The 15,349-nt window shown below is 32.7% G+C and overlaps 1 protein-coding gene across 4 annotated transcripts in view; it reads left to right on the top strand.

Annotated features, from left to right (window-relative positions):
* Window positions 1–15,349, top strand: part of BTBD9 (BTB domain containing 9) — a 460,740-nt gene that overhangs the window by 87,360 nt on the left and 358,031 nt on the right. The gene's annotated exons all lie outside the window — the stretch shown is intronic.

Below are 15,349 nucleotides of genomic sequence, written 5' to 3'. Positions count from 1 at the left end.
CATGTATTGATTGGGTCCAAGTAAACTTAAGACACATGTTTAAATATTGACTTTTAATTTATACTTATTAAAAAAAAGACTTTTTCATGAAATAAACTATCAAACATCATAAATAGGAAAACTTCTGTGGAAAAAGTGGAAAATTACAGATATAGAGATGGGAGTATAGGTTTGGAATGAAATACAAAATTAGTCAGAAAACCTTATACTTTTGTATTATATGGTAAATAACAAAAAAAAAAGTATTCAAGGTATGTAAAAAGTTTTTTAAATCCCATGCTGTATCATAAAATCATTGGTTTATAATAAGTGGGATGTGAATTTCCTTGAAAATTATAAGAGAGCTCATCTGTTCAGAGAAGAACTTCACAAGAATTTCCGAGAGAAGGGAAAGGGAAATCAAATGCTGCCTCATTTACATTTTGAGTTTTTATGTTTCTTTAAGTGTAATTATTTCTCCAAACCCCTATAATAATGCAAAATTTACATGAGGCAGTAAGGCAGTGGGTAAAAGAGATGGTATATCTTAAATGCTATTTAGATTTTTTAAGATTTGGGTCCTAACTTAAATTTTCTATTATTTTCTATTAAAGTTTCTGGGAATTGAAAGTATTTCAACTTATTTCCCACACATACTTTTTCCTATTATAGAAGAGATGTTATAGATTATGGATGAATATTTGTCTTGCTCCTTGTCCTTTTTGCTCATTCTATCTTTAATAGATCAGCTCTGAGGAGTGCATTGGAGAGAATCTTCTCCAATTTTCTTGTTTTCCTGAAGTCAGAGGAGATAGAAGATGAGAAAAATGGGGTTTCACTAGAAACTGAGTGGATTCCCATCAGTTGGGAAGCGGCTGAATAAGTTATGGTACATGAATGTTATGGAGTATTGTTTTATGAGACATGATCAATAGGCTGATTTCAGAAAGGCCTGAAGAGATTTATATGAATTGAAGCAAAATGAATTGAATAAAACCAAGAGAACACTATATACAGCAACAACAAGACTATACTGTGATCAACTGTGATAGACTTGGCTCTTTTTAACAATGAGGTGATTCAGGCCAGTTCCTGTAGTATTCTTCTCTAAAATATAATGTTCTCTGGGAGCAGGTTTCTTGGGAGGCTTCTGGAGGCAGCTTTAGTTTCAGTTCAATGTAATAATCATCTCAAATGCAGCCAGGGATTAAAATCCAAATTCTTTATTGTCTCCATCAAAATCTTATCTCCTTCACTTGGGGCTCTGCTAGTTTTCTGGAAGCCTTCTGGATCTTGCCGCTAGTCCTTTGCCTCTGCCAGCTTCTGTCTCTAGCTCCCTTTGAATCCCCAGCCAGCACAAAGGTGGAATATGGAATGAATCTGACTTCACCTCCGAGGGTAGGCTTGTGCTCTCTGACTTCTCAATCTCCTCGACTGAATCCTGGCTTCTGAATCTCCCAGAGTACATCCTTTTTGAGGCTTCTAGCTTATATATGTAATCTTAAAGGTGTGAAAGGTGTGAACTCTAATAAGTACTAAGTTCATTAGTGAACTAGAGAACTGTTAACTACCATGCTAAATTAGATAATTATTGTCTCTATCAATTCCACTGTCTTAGTACCTTGTAAGAATTCTAACAAGTTCCAATAGAATTGTGATGAAGAGAGCCTTCTGTATTCAGAGGGAGAATTATGGGGACTGAATGTGGATTACAACATATTATTTTCACCTTTTTATTGTTGTTTGCTTGCTTTTTTTTTTTTTTTTTCTTTCTCACTTTTTTCCTTTTTGTTCTGATTTTTCTTGTGCAATATGATAAATGTGGAAATATATATATATATATATATATATATATATATATATATAATATATATATATATATATATATATATATATATATATATATATATATATAATATATATATATAAATTGTGCCTGTTTAACCTATATTGGATTACTTGCTGTCTGGGGGAAGGGAGAAAGGTAGGAATTGGGAATGTATAGAACACAAGGTTTTGCAAGAGTGAATGTTAACTTATCTTTGCTTGTATTTAGAAAAATAAAAAAGCTTGTTAGTATAAAAAATAGTTTGATACATAGTAGGCATTAAATATTGGTTGAATTGAATTCCAATTTTGGGGTGGTAATGCTGATCTAGATAGGATCTGTTTTGTAGTGTTTGATAGGAAATGACAGTTCTTTGCTAGTGAGACAAGCATCAGTATGAAAAATAAAGTTATACTTTTCACCTCCAAATTTTTATCATCATTTTTTTTCCTTTTTATCTCATTTTTTCTCATTTTTGTGATTTTCTATTTCTTTAGTCTTCATAAATACAATACTACCTTTAGTCATTGTATAGCAAGTACTCAATTCTGGCCTGTTTAGTACTAAAAATGTAATCATAATTAATTTTGGAGATAGTAATCTAAATGACAAAGTATTTTTATTTTAAGATACTTAGTTGGTAGAGCAGTAAATTGACTATATTGGCCTCAGGTACTAGCTGTGACTCTGGTAGGTCACTTAACCTTCCAACTTCAGTTTCTCATATGTAAAATAGCATTAATAATCATACTTCATAGGATTGTGGTGGTATGGAAAGTACTTTGTAAATTTTAAAATGCCATACAGATATTAGTCATTATTACTAAGATTAAGAATGATGGGCATAAATAGACAGCATAGAATGTTAGAATCAGTAACGTTCACATTGGATTGGAAAGAGGAGATAAATCAATTATGAGGAAAGACTAGATGCATTCTAGCCTGAGTGCTATACTGATGTCTAAGAAACATTTTAAAGAGAAAACTCACCAGTACATTGGATAGATAATCTCTAGAGGATATGCAAAAAGAAATGAGCTAAAATTCCACTGGATGAAAAGCATGATGAGTTGGAATCTGCTAGTGAAGGGGAGTACTTACAACATTGAGATCACATATTCATCAAAGCGTTGAAGTACACAAAAAAGCTAAATTGCCTACAAGGCTAAATTATTGAATATTGCATTAGTTGATATGTTTGACCTTTTGTAAGAACCAGGAAATAATTTCACAGCATCTGGAATATTCAGAAATAATAGCTAAATATCAATATATAATTCAAACAGTGTTCTTATACTTGACTTGGTGATCATCAACAAACATTTTGATGAAGATCATTCTTTGAATTTACATCTGCAATAAGCTTTCCCTGATACATCTTATTATTCCTTTACTATATATCTCTGGACTTATGGACTTAGTTTGCACAAATTTGATTAATGCTCATTTGTATGCCACCATACTCTTTTTTTTTTTTCCCTTTATCTCTACCACTTTTTAAAGATAGAGATTCATTTTGTTTTTCCTCCACAATACCTGACACACAGCCCCGCACATACTCCATGGCTACTTAGATACTGACAAACAAGATTGAATTTCTCCAGGAAATTACTGTACAGTAGAAAAGATTCAGATTGGTTTAACATTAACATTCTTAACGTTCATGGTGATTTAAATAGCAAATTTTAGCTGGTGTAAACCAGCTCTGGAGAGGTATGTAGTATTTATAAATTCTCTTTTAGAAAAGGGATTTGTGAGTGTAAGAAAAGGAAATTTGAATTTGGATTTATTCTTAAATAAAAGGTATATGGTTAATGAAAACTGGAAAGTAGACTATTCCAGGCATTTCAAGATGAAAAGAAAACCACATGTGGGGAATGTTGGAAGTTACATAGATCATCCTTTCTCAGAGAGAATCTTAGGCTAGTAAGAATATCTGCCATGTTTAAAGATTTCCAGAGAGAAAGATTCTACTCATGCACTGAGTAACAGCCCTTCACACTGAGGATTTTGTTTCTTTATGGCTTCCCTTTTTGCTATTTTGCATTTTGCTAATCTGCTTATATAATATTACCTCTTCCCCACAAAAAATATCTCCTCTTAAACTCATTATTTTTCACTTTCTGATAAGTCTTGGTAAAACAATAGAATATTTCAGTCAAAAATGTGTTTTGTCCTTGGGGAAGGATTGCCATCTAGTGTCAGAAAAGGGGGACCAGGCTTTCTAAGTAATGGCACATAACAGAAAAGTTAGCGTTTCCAGGAATAAATGACAAACAAGTTTTAAAAAAAAAAAGTATGAATTCAGCCTATATTTATTTCTTCATTTCCTCTTATTCTGTTTTCTATAATGATGAGAAAAGGCTGATTACTATATGTGGTATAATTCTTCATGGGCTAGATAAAAGAGTGGTGTTATATCCTTCTCTAGGAAAAATAATTCTAGTGCTAGCCTTTCTCCAGAAAATTCTCAGAAATTTACTATCCTCTGAAGCAACTTATTTTATATTTGTTGTTGTTCAGTTGTATCAGTTGTGTCTGACTCTTCTGGACCCCATTGGGATTTTTTCTTTGCAAAGATACTGGAGTGGTTTGCAATTTCCTTCTTTAGCTCATTTTACATATGAGGAAACTGAGGCAAACAGGGCCATACAAGTAGTAAATGTCTGAGACTGGATTTGAAATCAGGTTTTCCTGGTCCTGGGCCCACATGCTCTTTCCACTGAAGTTCTGCATTTTATAAAATCTTACTTTTTCTGTTGTTTGTTGAGTTTCCAGTTTTTTTGGGGGGCGCTAAATGATCTCAATATAGTACTTATTGTTGAAAATAGTAGCCTGTATTTCTGGACTAAGTGGATTGAGGGAGATACTTGAAGAGTAGAAAAGGAGGTTTGAGTATCATAAGCATCTAGGTAATACCTGAAAACAAAAGAATTCTTAATTTCATTGATACTTGGGGATTAAGAGAAAAGAAAAAAGGAAAATCAGGTACAAAACCTTCTTGTTGAAAATAGAGTATAGTCAAGGAACTGGCTAATGAAGTATCCTGAAAAAGTCAAGGAAAGAAATCTAGAGAACAAAGGTGGAAACCATTGTATTGTTTTCTAAGATCAGAGGAAAATATTGATTGTGGTGACATAATTGCCAGTTTCAGCAATGACATTTTATTTATTGGGAACAAGAAGAATTAATTTAGTACATGAAAAAATTTTACAAGTTTATTATGTAATTACTTTCTCTTATGTAAGTAATTTGAGTGCATAGAAGTTGTTTTGCCAGTTCTTTCCCTTGATCATGTATCAACCACAAATAATAACTCATATTTAATGTAGTTCTTTTTCATTTATATAGTGTTTTTCTCATAACTTGATGAGGTATAAAGTAGTATAATTATTTCTCCCATTTTACAGATGAGAAAATTTAGTCCATAAGTAATAACAAAACACTTATGGTTTATGCTTGAAGTTACCATAGCATTTATACTAAACTTGTGTATGTTCTCTATACCTAGAGAAGGAGGAGAAAGCAGAAATGTAGGACTTTTTTTTTCTCTTTTCAAGAGAAAATAATGTTATTGTTTGGATACTCTCACTTCTTGAATCATAAAATGTTGGAGTGTCAGCTCTTATGCCAACATCTTAATTCAGTTTCAATATTCTTATAAAATGATGCACTTGCAAGTATTGAACATTTACTATGACAAAGTTTACTTTTCCCAAATAAAGCAATTATATGTAACAAGTATACACCAGCCCAAAAAGTTTCTCTAAATCTGGTCCCTTCATTTCTTTCTAAAAATGTATCTGGTCAGTTAGGGCAGGATAATATTATTTGAGTGTGATAAATACAAGGTTAATCACAAATTGCTCTTATATCATAGGGAGCTAGAACAAGTGCTTCTTTTTCTGGTTATTAGATGTATAGCTTTATTTTATTTATGTTCACTAAATTGCAACAGTATATAATTCTTCTAGGTATAGCAGACATAAACCAAAGATGTAAGCCTAACTGAAAAAGTATTGTTTCTTTTTAAGTAACATGTCAGCATATGTGTCACTTTTTTTTTTTTTTGCTTCATAAATGGGCATTTTTATAATTATTTAGAAGCTCATGCTTCTATCTTCACTTCTCAATTTAATGTGAATTTCAAGATGTCAAAGAAAATTCTTTTGGGGCTCTGGGAAATTGAAAAATAGCATCATTGTTTACTTAAATTAATTTTTTTAAGTTTACAATTATTTTACATTGTAAACTTTTATCCTGTTCTTCCTACTTACCTGCTTTTATTTTTGCTAGCAAATAATTATGGAAATGAAGGCTATAACCTTAAAGAGTGCAATGCAAAATGAAGCCACATGGTGTCACTAAGCGATAATACTAGTTTTCTTTAAAATCCAATAAAATGTGAAATTGGTGTTTCACCACATTTAAATGTAAATTGTTCTGGAAAATGTAACTTATGAAATCACACATTAAACTATTTATACTATTTTAAAATTTCCACTGTAGAGCATTAATTGTGTTGGATATTCTCCTTGGCCAATATGCTAGTATCAGCTTTTGGCCTGTGACATGTACAAAATATGGCAAATATGGCCTTTCATGTTGCCTTTGTGTAGCTTTATAAAAATAATTCCACTTTTAACCCTTCTTGCTTTTGAATTTACAGAACAGTAAATGAATGGAGAAATTCAAAGTAAATTTATAAGATAGGGTTATGTGGGGGGTTTTCCTTTGAAGAATTTATAATGTTATATAAGTAATTCAGTTTGTATATAGAATATTTCAATGTGATCCAACTCTGAAAATCAGAGATAATTAGGTAGAGCAGCAGTTCTTAAAGTGTGGTCTGTAGACCTCTGGGAGTCCCCAAGATCTTTTCAGACGGTCAATGATTACTATTTGGATAGTAATACTATCATGTTATTTGCCTCTTAAAATATAGTTCCATTTTTTAATTACAATCTGCATAAGGCTGTATTTTCTTCATGTACTTCAATCAGAAAAACATATTATAGCAGATTTAATGGAGCTGCAGAAGACACATTGTCCTCAATTATGCCAGACATTAAGAGATTTTTAAAAATATGTAAAATAGCACCATTTACTACCTTGTTTTTATTTTGGAGACTATAGTTATTTTAAATATATAGATTATTTATGTTCATATATAATGAGTTTATTAGTTATTTCTAAGTGAACTAAATTTTTAAATTTTAAATATGAATTTTAATTTGCAATATGATGTCTATGTATGCGTGTGTATACACACACACACACACACACACACACACGCATACATATACATATATATCCACAGAAGCAGAAGTTATTTGGATTGTTCAGTGAAATAGGTTTTTGGTATTTTTTAAGACTGTAAACGATATAAAATTTTTTAAGATTGTAAAGTGAGACCAAAAAATTTTGAAAACTGCTGGAATATACAGAAAATGTAAGTACTTAACAGTTTAGAATAAGAACATATTTCCTGAAATTGTTGGTTTCATTTTGAATAATATTTTTGGGAAAGAAATCTCTCTCTTCAGATATGGTATAGTAATCATATTCACAGAATAATCACAGCTTCTTGCACCAGAATTGGGTGTAATACAAGTAGCTTACTGATTAGGCACTTCAAGAAAATGTTTTTTCAAAAATTTCAAAACATATGAAAGACAAATATTTGATCTGTCCATATATTATCCAGGGAAGCCTTGAGTCAAAACATCTTTGTCTAGCACTTCCTCAGTATCATGATAAACTACTGTTATACATTCTTTTGTCATTGCTGACTTAAAGGAATATATAAGACTGTTTCTGGGGGAAACAAATGTTCTTAACTAATTTTTAAATGTTTTTCCCCCTATATTTAATCAAGGAATTCTTTCCATGTTGGGCTAATAATCAAAACAAGAAGCATTAATTAAACATTTATTTTGTGCCTGGTCTTGTATTAACATTGGTAATATACATAAAGGCACAACTGTTCTCTGCCCTCAAGGAGTTCGCAGTCTAATGATGAGAATCAACATGCAAACAAATATGCACAAAGAAGATTTAGGATGGTTTAGGATGAATGTGACAATTTCAAAAGGGTGGCACTAATGTTAAACAAAACTGAGCAAGATTTCTTGAAGAAAGAGGAATTTTAGCTGAGATTGGAAAAAACCTATAAGGTAGGAGGATGGTCATGAGGAGGGAAAGAATTCTAGGAAAGGGAAACATGACTGGGGAAAAACAAGTAGTCTAGTGTCACTCAAATACATGGAAAGGGTATGGGTATAAGAAGACTAGTAGTAAGGAGTATATCAGGTTATAATGGCTTTAAAAGCCAAAATAGTTTATATTTAATTTTTATAAAGTCTCCTAAAGGCAGTAAGGAAGCCCTGGAGTTTATTGAGGAGGGGAATGACATGGTTAGATACTGTGAAGGCTGAGTGCAAAATGGACTAGAGCGAGGAGAGTATTGAGGCAGAATCTACGAGATCTTTTAGTCTTTTTAAAAAATGTAATAGACCCCTTTGTTATTCTGATAATATATTGATCACTTCTCAGAACGTTTTTAAGTGCATAAAAATATATAGCATTAGTAAATTAACTTGGGTTTAGATTACTGTAGAAAGTAGCCACATTTACTCATAGAATTATTTTTTGGAAAAATCTCTTCATATCATAACTGCTTTCTCAGCTAGGACTTTTTTTCTGGTATTCTTGTTATTAAGGTAAAAGCATTTTATGCTCAGTGAGTCCTTTGAGAATTGAAAGGTGTTTTTTTGTTGTTGTTGTTTAGCTAAATCCATTAGATTTTTGTATTGTTTATTAAAGAGTGAGAAAAAGCAGTATTGTAGAGTGGATAGAAAACTAGCCTCATATCTGGGAAGATCTGGAACCAGTTCTACTTGGAACTGTCACACCAATAGTGTGAATATGAGTGGTGAATCATTTTACTTCTCAGCTTTAGGCAGCTCTCTCAGATTATAACGTGCAAAAAAGATTATGATCTGCATTGATTGAGGGAATTTTCTCATTCAGAAGTTTCTCATTCCAGTGAAGTCATACACCAGAGTTCCCATTCTCATTCCTATGCAATAGAGAATAACACTTAGACTTTTTTGCTTGGATTAGAGAATGTGAAAGGAGAAAGGAAACCCTCCCTTTTTCATTTTAGGTTATTGGTAAATCTGTGTTAGAAGATATTAATAATACTGACTCATTGTCACCTACAACCTACCTTTGTTGATTATGGTAAAATAAGAACTATATTTGACTCAGCTTATAATTTTTAGCCAGGTTATCATATAGAGTAGAGAAGACAAGCTTTAGATTAAGGAAGCTTTGAGTATTTTAGACTTTGACAAAGAGATACAGCACATTTAAAAAACATTCTGATAAAAATATGGATCATTTCTCAAAATGTTTCTAAAAGCATAAAATAAAACACAGGATTATAAAATGAACCTGAAGTCCTGCCTCTGACTGATATTAGCCCTGCAGCTATGTCTAATTTTCTCTTTACTTAACTCATCAGTGACCCTAGATAACTTTCAGAGACTTATTTTATAGAAGAGTTGCCAGCCTTCATCAGTTGAAGAATTGTAAGGCATTAAGATGTGAATTGAAGACAAATTCATATTCTTTGTGTAATATATAAACTTTATTAAATGAAAGTAATTTAGAGAGAAGTTAAGTAGGCAATTATTAAGAGAAAATTGATTAGAGAAAGAATCATGTCTTTACTGTCTATTTGCAATTGCATTTAATCAAGCTCTGTTGCTTCAAATATAGCTCATGCAGAGATATGAAATGAGCAAGTTGTATATGCTTCAACCATTTAGTGAATTACTACCCCCAACTCTATTCACATTTGTACATAGATTCACAAAAGTTTTAAAAAGTATTGGAGTTGAATGAATAGGCCAGGCAGTATGGGCACACATATTTTAGAAAGATCACTTAAACTGGTGCGATGGATGGAGTGGATTAGAAAGAGCTTTGAGGAAAGATTACCAATCAGCAGGATATATTCCATTTGTTTAGGAATTAAATGGTAACTGCTGCCTATGAGAGGATGGTAGACTTGTCAAGGGAGAGAAGAGAGTATTTTATGAGGGATATCATAGGAATAGAAATAACAACATGGTAGCATATTAGATATGGGGGTGGGGTCAAGGTGGATGGGGGTGAGATGACAGACTCTGTGGAACTGAGAATGACACCTAGATTATGAACCTGCAGAATAATATTTAGGGTGTGAGTCTGGATCACTAAGATATAAGTAGAAAGAGTTAGGGTATCCTCAACATTAGTTTTAAAATAAGTTAGGAAGAGCTCTGAGGGGTTTAGTCCCTTGTGTTATTTTTAAGAAGACATTCATTTTGAGGTATCCAATTGGGAGATGGATATGTGAGAGTGGAGGAAAGCAGAGATATGAGGGCTGGATAGATTTGAAAATTGTTAGCATAGAGATAATAATTGAATCCATGGGATTCTAAGGGAAATGGTGTGGAGAAGAGGGCCTTAAGCATCCAGGGATATCTGCAAACAGAAATGCCTAAAAAGCTCTGCCATTTTAAGGAATTCTTTGGATTTTGTGTTGTATTTCTTTCATTCTACTGTTGAAAATGTTTCTTTGTTTTATGCTGTGCTAATACCAGAAACCCAGAGGGTCTTTGTCTTTCAAGGAATCTTAATATAATTTTTTAAAAATTAATTTACTATTTTATTTTCCCCTAGTTACATGTAAAAACAATTTTTAATATTCGTTTTTATAACTTTTGAGTTCTAGATCCTTTCACTTTCTCCCTCTCCCACTGAGAAATAAAGCAATTCAATATAGGTTGTATATATGCAGTCATGCAAAACATTTCCTTAATAGTTATATTGTGAAAGAAAACAGACCAAAAGAAAAAAGCCTCAAGAAAAATAAAGAAAACTAAAAAGAAAAAATTATGCTTCAATCTGCATTCAGACAACATCAGTTCTTTCTTTCTCTGGGGATGGATAACATTTTTCATCATAAATTTTGGATATTAGGGAGTTTACTTGGACCATTGTATTGTTGAAAATAGTTATGGCACTTATAGCCAATAATCTTACAATATTGCTGTTACTTATTTTTCACTACATCAGCTCATAGAAGTCTTTCCAGGTTTTTCTGAGATCATCCTGCCCATCTTTTCTCATAGCACTACAGTATTCCATCATACTTACGTACCACAGTTTGTTTAGCCATTCCCCAATTAATGAGTGTCCTAATAATTTCTAGTTCTTTGCCCCCAGAAAAAAGCTGCTTATAAATATTTTTTCTTTTGTTTTTTGTATAGTGGTTGTATTGCTAGGTCAAAGTGATTTTATATAGATGGTTTTATAACCTTTTGAACATAGTTCCAAATTGTTCTACAGAATGGTTGAATCAGTTCACAGCTCTACCAACAAAGCAGTAATGTCTCATTTTCTCCCAATCCCTTCAACATTTGTCATTTATTTTTTCTTTCCTATTAGCCAATATAATAGGTATGTGATAGTACTTCAGAATTGTTTTAATTTGTATTTTTCCAGTTAGTATTGAGTAAAAGCAGTTTCTTCATACGGCTTTTGATAGCTACTTTATACAAAAACTGTTTTTATCTTTTGATCATTTATCACTTGGGGAATGGCTCCTGTTTTTGTAAATTTGACAGTTCTCTATATGTTTAAGAAATGGAGGCCTTTATCGAAAAAACGTGCTTCAATTTTTTCCCCCACAATTATTTTTGCTGAGTGTTTCCCTGCCTTCTATTTATTCTATTCTTTTTTTTCCTCTTACCCTGTTCCTTCCTAACTCCTCCAGTCTGCCCTCCATTCTATCATACCCTCTTAGCCCCTTCCCCTCCTGTTTTCCTGAATACAGACATGTAAGACACACACACACACACACACACACACACACACACACACACACACACACACATATATGTATATTTATGCCTTTTAACTGCCCTAATAATGAGAAAGTTCTTATAAGTTATAAGTATCACTTTTCTATGGAGGAATGTAAACAGTTTGACCTTATTTAAGTTCTTTATGATTTTGCTTTCCCGTTTATCTTTTTATGCATCTCTAGAATCTTGTATTTGGAAATCATATTTTCTATTCACTTCTGATCTTTTTATCAAGAATGGTTGAAAATACTTTATTTCATTGAATTTCTATTTTTTCCCCCTAAAGGATTACCCTTAATTTTGCTGGGAAGGTGATTCTTGATTGTAATCACAGCTCATTTGCACTCCAAAATAGCATATTCCAAGCCCTCCCATCCTTTAATATAGAAGATGCTAAATATTAATAGCTTTTTTATTTTTTCAAATACATGCAAGAATAGTTTTCAACATTCATCTTTGCAGAATCTTGTGTTCCAAATTTTTCTCCCTCCTTTTCCCTCAGTCTCCCTCACTCCCCCAGATAGCAAGTAATCCAGTATGGGTTAAACATATGCAGTCCTTCTCAACATATTTCCACGTTTATCATGCTGCACAAGAAAAATAAGATCAATAAAGGGGGGAAATGAGAAAAAAAGTAAGCAAACAACAACAAAGAATGTGAAAATACTATGTTGTGATACAGATTCAGTTCCCACAGTCCTCTTTCTGGATACAGATCGCTCTTTCCATCACTTATCTACTGAAATCAGCCTGAATCACATCATTGTTGAAAAAAGCTAAGTGCATTAGAGTAGATCATCACAAAATCTTGTTGTTGCTGTGTACAATGTTCTCTTGGTTCTACTCACTTCACTTAGCATCAGTTCATGTAAGTCTTTCCAGGCCTGACTGAAATCATCCTGTTGTTTCTTATAAAACAATAATGTTCCATTATATTAATGTCATAACTTATTCAGCCATTTTCCAACTGGTGGGCATTCACTCATTTTCTAGTTCCTTGCCACTACAAACATTTTTGCTGCCACAAACATTTTTGCACATGTGGGTCCTTTCCCCTTTTTTATCATCTCTTTGGGATACTGACTCAGTAGATACATTGCTGGATCAAAGGGTATGCACAGTTTGATAGTCCTTTGGGCATAGTTTCAAATTTTTCTCCAAAATGCTCTAGTTTGTATTTCTACCAACAATGCATTAGTGTCTCATTTTTCCCATAACCTCTCCAACACTTCACTTATCATTATCTTTTCCTGTCATCCAATCTCAGAGATGTGAAGTGGTACCTCAGAGTTATCTTAATTTGCATTTCTCTGATCAATAGTGATTTAGAACATTTTTTTTTAATGTTACTAGAAATGGCTTTAATTTCATCATCTGAAAATTATTCATGTCCTTTGACTATTTGTCAATTCAGAAATGCCTTGTATTCTTATTAATTTGAGTCAATTTGTTATATATTTTAAAAACAAAACCTTTATTAGTAACACTGGATGTGAAAAAATTTTTTCTTAGCTTTCTTCTCATATAATCCTGGTTGCATTTGTACAAAATCTTTTTAATTTAATGTAATCAAAATTATCCATTTTGCATTTTATAATGTTCTTTAGTTTTCTTCAGGAGTTGCTAAAACTTGTGTTATTCTGATTATAGTCTCTCAATACTTGAATTGTTTCTTACTGGCTGCTTGTAGTATTTTGTTCTTGACCTAGGAGTTCTGGAATTTGGTTATACTATTCCTTGGAATTTTCATTTTGAGATCTCTTTCAAGAGGTGATTACAAGCACTCTTTTCTGCCTTGGACCTATGAGGAGAGTCCCTGATCCACTGTGGTTGTAAATTCTGGCATGCTTTTGCTCACCTTGGGACTGCCACCCAGGACTGCAATCTGGTTCCAAACATGGGCAGACTAACAGAGGTCTGCTCCAGTGCTAGCAAAGAGAAACCTGTAATCTCCTTCTGATCAATACCATCTGTGAGCTAAGAGCTCCAGAAACTGCTACCATGCTTCTGATAGAGTAGTTTGTTGTGCTTCTGGTTTGCTGGGGCTGTGCTGTTACAGACCTGTGCTGCATTTCTCGTCTAGGTGAAATAAACCTTTCCTGTCAACATTTAAATTGTCCTGCTATAGAAAATTGTTTCACTCCATCTTTTGTTTAACTACATCTGAGGTTGTAATATGTTTTAAGATTCATTATTTAAAGGTATTTGGGAGAAAGCTTGGGCAACTCCCTGCCTTTATTCCACCACCTTAGTGTCACTCCCAGAATCTTGTATAATTTTGAGGTGTGAATGGAAAATACTTTTTGGAAGAGACTTTTTAAAGTAGCATTTTGCTCTAGTGAATCCAGTGATTTTGTGTGTGTGTGTGTGTGTGTGTGTGTGTGTGTGTGTGTTCAACAAACAAACAATAAGTACACTAAGATTTTGAACTGTTTCAGTCAAATGAGTGATGGTAAAGATGTGATCTACTGTAGAATATCCCTTGAAATGCCTGCCTCTTCCTTTTTATAATACTTTTATAAAGGAGATCCTCAATACATAATTAGGACTGATTAAGAAAAGAGTTGTTTGAACAATTCTAATTGTCAATAAAATCCTAAGAGCTTATCTTAGTAATCATTACAAGGAATACAAATCCTTAGAATTAAGAAACCTTCTGACATTAGGTTTGTTCAGGGGAGAAAAGACCAAAAGTGAAACCAGATTGCTTGTCAGCTTCCAGAAATTCTGGGCAGAGTGCCAGACTTGATTCACCTTCTAAAATTTTATTGTCTAGTATGAAAATAGAGGACTTGATCTCGGCAAGCAATGGGGCTCGTATGAACATTTTGGATTCCTTTCAGTTCAATTTCCTTATTGCTTTGAGGAAGAGTGACAGGACCCATCACTCAGGGATGGTGGTTTTTCACCTCATTTATTTGAACTATCATTTCTTTGGCAGCCTTAGTTTATCATGTTTCAAATTATAATTTCATAAGCTAATAATTATTTTTTCAAATAATGTGGGACATCTCTACACATAAATATATTCTACATGTTAGGAAGCCAGAGATTTAATTTCTGATATTCTCTGCATACTCTCAAATTGTTAAAGTATAATAACTGTTTTAATTCATTTTATCCTGCAAAACAAATGTGATGTGGACCAAAATGATCAGTAATTATATATTTTGAAAGCTAAAACCTCCAGTTATAAAAAGAGCTAATTTATACATGAGCTACTGATAAAGCTATAGTATTCTGTAGACGTCAAAGTTTCTGTTTTCTCTTTCCCAAGATTGTAAAGAGATTCTGTGCTAAAAGATAATATAACTTTTTTTGTTCTTTTCAAAAACTGCCTTTATTTTGCCTTTTGTGATTTTGAAGTTGGAAATCAACTATAATGCAGAACTACTTGATGTTTTTCTAAAGGAAGAATTAAGAGACTTTTTGTGCAGGGCAATATTTGGAAATGTTCTGCCTTATTTTATTTTTGTTGATCTGTTGAATCGTCTCTTACCATCTGTGATCCATTTAATGATGGAGAAAGCATTTTGAGCTCCTTATTTCTAAAAGTTTGGATGCATATGATTAGGGGAAATACATAGGTTGATGTACCACAGTACTTATTTCACCCTATAGT

The sequence above is a fragment of the Antechinus flavipes genome, chromosome 4, assembly GCF_016432865.1.
Source record: "Antechinus flavipes isolate AdamAnt ecotype Samford, QLD, Australia chromosome 4, AdamAnt_v2, whole genome shotgun sequence".
NCBI classification, from domain to species: Eukaryota; Metazoa; Chordata; class Mammalia; order Dasyuromorphia; family Dasyuridae; genus Antechinus; species Antechinus flavipes.
Note: the sequence above shows the minus strand (reverse complement) of the source record. Positions and strands in the feature narration are given on the sequence as shown.